Source organism: Megascapheus bottae, unplaced genomic scaffold (genome assembly GCF_031878675.1).
Source record: "Megascapheus bottae isolate mThoBot1 unplaced genomic scaffold, mThoBot2.hap1 HAP1_SCAFFOLD_58, whole genome shotgun sequence".
NCBI classification, from domain to species: Eukaryota; Metazoa; Chordata; class Mammalia; order Rodentia; family Geomyidae; genus Megascapheus; species Megascapheus bottae.
This window is the reverse complement of record NW_028327477.1, coordinates 480,050-483,788: the sequence shown is the minus strand read 5'-3', so window position 1 is coordinate 483,788 and position 3,739 is coordinate 480,050. Positions and strand designations below refer to the sequence as shown.

The following is a 3,739-nucleotide window of genomic DNA, read 5'->3' as shown; positions in this document are numbered from 1 at the left end:
TCAAGTGATAGTTGCTATATTACTAGCACATCACTCACATATGTGATATATAAACATACATTGTATACACACACCCAACATATTTGCACACCACATATACAATACTCATATTCCTGCACATGTTTTCACTTACATTTGCTCATCCTATGTACACACAAACCATACACACACACACACACCACATGCATCACATACACTATACATGCCATACATATACCACACACTATGTATCACACACACACATACACACACACACACACACACACACACACACACACACACACACACAGTTCTTCTTTCTTCTTCCTCCTTTGTGTTTTTGGGGGCTGGCCTGTCTGTTGTACAACTTGAGAACCCCTACTCGCCCCCAGGAAAACCAAGTGGCATAACTCTGGGTGACCTTTCAGCCCAAAGTCAGTGGGCAGACAGATGTTTGCAGCTGGCAGTGACACTGACATCTTGAAAACCATGAATCCAGACAAAAGGGAGTGGTATTTTCTCTCTAAGATTTAAATTTAAGATGTCATTTCACAAAATGGCACTCTCCTCCACGAACAAACAAATAGCTAAGGCGATAAACAAGCAGCTCAGGCAACAAAGAAATATGCTGCACAGATAAATGCCAGGGGAAAGAAACTTTTAAATATGTCTTCAGCCACAGTCTGTAAATGTCTCTCAATGAGTTATCTTGCTCCTCAGGGAGTGTAAGTAAAGCCTTTCAGAAAGACAAGGAAACTATGAATGAGGAGACAATCCAAAATTTGCTAAGATGCTATGTGATGTTCTGTACATGAAAACAATCCCCTTTTTGCAACAGAAACAAGCATACAATCTGTCTTAAGAGAATATTTTTTGTTCTACTGTATTGCATACATATGTAATATATATTAATACTGATTTTTGGGGCAGGGCTCCTGTAAATTGTGTGCTGGTGAGCCAGTGTCACCAGCTTGTCTGTTTATTTAGTCTAGCTCTTCTCCTGGAGGACTTGTGTTTCTGGAGCAGGTAATCTTCATCAGGGGTTGTTTCATTTCAGCCTCTGGGGAAAGGTCTTGGTCCCTTCCTGGTGTCCTCTGGAGAGAGAAAGGGGACAAACAGCTAGTGAGCAGTGGACTCAGCATGGCACCTATTTAGGTACAGTGGGGAAATGGGAGAAAGTGTCACCTCTCAAAATACTACAGGATATAAAATAAGTACAGGCCTTTTGACTGTCTAAACGGAAGTGGTTATGTATGGGGACATATCTTCATCAGAAAAGAAGTTAGTTTCTCATTAGGAAATATTTATTTATTTATTGTCAGTACCAGGACTTGAACTTAGGACCTAGGTACTGTCCCTCAACTCTGCTGTTCAAGGCTGGTGCTCTATCACTTGAGCAACCGCTTCATTTCTAGCTTTTTGATGATTCTTTGGAGTTAGGGTCTTAAGGATTTTTCTGCTTGGGCTGGCTATGAAGTGTGATCCTCAGATCTGAGCCTCCTGAGCAGCTACGATTACAGGCCTTGACCAATGCATCATGGTGAGTAGGGGACTAGTTTTGAGCTAAGTTTTTGAAATTTGGACCCTGTCTTTAGTTTCTTTTTCTTTACCAGTTTGTGGCTGACTCTACAATGCCATTTTGACCATTTCTGGACAAAGCTGGACGTGCATTGTGTGAACCTTTTTTTATGTGGCTTTTTCTCCTTGGTGGTAGTGGGAAGTGAAAGACATTTTGAGTCCTAAAAACTCAACTGTGCTAGAGTGGACAGAAACAACGATGTCATAAAAGTGCGAACGATGGCGTGTCTAGGACAAATGAGGGCTCAATAAACCTCAGTGAGGGTGGAAGGGAAAGGATTTGCAGCAGAGAAATTAAAAAAGAGCTGCCACCAGCCTGAGAAGCTTTCTGCATTCCCAGGGAGGCCAAAGAATGTACAGCTCCACAGAACAAAGAAGCACCATCAGGAAGCCAGCACACTCCTCCTTGGGAACTGTGGCTCTCTAAAGAGCCATCACTTCTCCTCTGAGCTTTGAGGATGTTCTAAAAAACAAAAACAAAAACAAAAAAACACAGAACATCAGCTAGAAAAGTGTTTTGGGAGAAAAGAGAGGGAGATAATTTCTGCACAAACAATAACTGGCCTTGTAGCTTAGCCCATTTGGAACCAGTGGAGAGAGAAAGATTGACTTTTGCAAACATAAAAAGTGATGCCTCTAATCTTAGCAACTTCATGAGATCTGAGAATTGTGTTTCGAAGCCAGCCTGGGTAAGAAAGTCTGTGAGATTTATTTTATTTTATCTCCAGTTAACCATTTAAAAATCCAGAAATTGTTCTATGGCTCAAACGGGAGAGTGCTAGCCTTGAACAACAAAAAAACTCAGTCGTTGAGTTTAAGCCCCAGGTCCAGAACAAAAACCAATAAAAAGAGTTCCCTGCTGGTGAGGAGGAACATTTATGTATGGATTATTCCTAAATCTTAGGGGTGAAATTCTGCAGCAGCCCTACTGTGTTCTTGTAGGAGTGGATGCAGGCATCTTTTCTTGGTTGCCACTGAGGTACCTTCTGCTCAGAAATCCAGAGGACGCAAGACAGGGGGCTTGGGGAAGATGCTTTAGGAATGAATGAACTTCTTCAAGTGCTCTATTCAGGCTTTGACACAACTGTCCTGTTCATCTTGAGATGCGGATTTGGGCCCAGAACTGGCAGGACTTTATGTATCTTGGGAAAAACTCCATCTCTCTTTAGTTTGGAGTTTATTTCCAGAACGTGCCCACTCTGAGTTATGCCACCACAGAATCAGGAGGAGCCCTCTTCTCTTTTTATGAAATAGACAAAAATCTGGAACAAATCTAAAATCTGAGTTAAATATATATATTTAATGGAAAAATTCTCAGGCTTCTGGACTTGGCAGAGAAAATGAGAATAAGAAAGTTTCTAATTGAAGGGAGAAATGACTTTGGAGTGACATTTACATTCATGGAAGGCAAAGATGGAGGAGTGCAGATGTCTCTGGGCCAGCTGCAACCCTGAGGGCCCAGAGCTCCTGCTGTCTCTTTCTGTCCTTGGCAGTGGTGGTGCTTGTGTTTATGACAGCTTGGCACCTCCCAGAAGCAACAAAGACACGGATGTCATCTCGGTGTTCTTCTAGAACCCTATCTGGGTGGTTATCTAACTATCTTCTATCCTCTTCTCTCTCCTCCTCTTTCTCCTCCTCCTCCTCTTTCTCCTGCTTCTCCTCCTCCTCCTCCTCCTCTTCCTCCTCCTCTTTCCCCTCCTGATCCTTTTCCAGTGCTGTGCTGCTACTCGGGCTTGAACTCAATGCCTGGACACTGGCTCTTAGCTCTTGGGCTTAAGGATAGCTTATTCTACCACATAAACCCCAGCTCCATTTTCGTTTTAATTTTGTTGGCTAATTGCAGATAAGAGTCTCACACATTCATGTGTCTGGGCTAGTTCTGAACTGAAATCTCAAGTCTCAGCTCTCTGAGAAGGTAATATTCCAGGCATGAGCTCTTGACGCTTAGCTCCATCTGTTGTCTGTATTGAGGCAGAGGCCATGGCTCTTTGTTCTCTTCTTTAATTTTTTTTTAGAAAAAGTGATGAGCAGGGGACTTTCAGTTACACAAATATTGAATACATTTTTTTGAGCACTGTTACCCCATCCCTCATTTTTTCCCACTTGCCTCTCCCTATTCCCCTTCCTCCAAGCTGCTCATATACAACACAGTGTCAAGTGAGTCTCAATGTTGCATTAGTTC

The 3,739-nt window shown here is 42.5% G+C and overlaps 1 long non-coding RNA gene across 1 annotated transcript; it reads right to left on the bottom strand.

Annotated features, from left to right (window-relative positions):
• Window positions 1–837: 837 nt before the first annotated feature.
• LOC150039783 (uncharacterized) lies at window positions 838–2,679 on the bottom strand. Its single transcript, XR_016534235.1, has 2 exons — window positions 2,541–2,679; window positions 838–1,073 (listed from the first exon to the last, which is right to left on the bottom strand). It is a non-coding gene; the product is annotated as an uncharacterized LOC150039783 (long non-coding RNA).
• Between the last annotated feature and the right edge of the window lie 1,060 nt (window positions 2,680–3,739).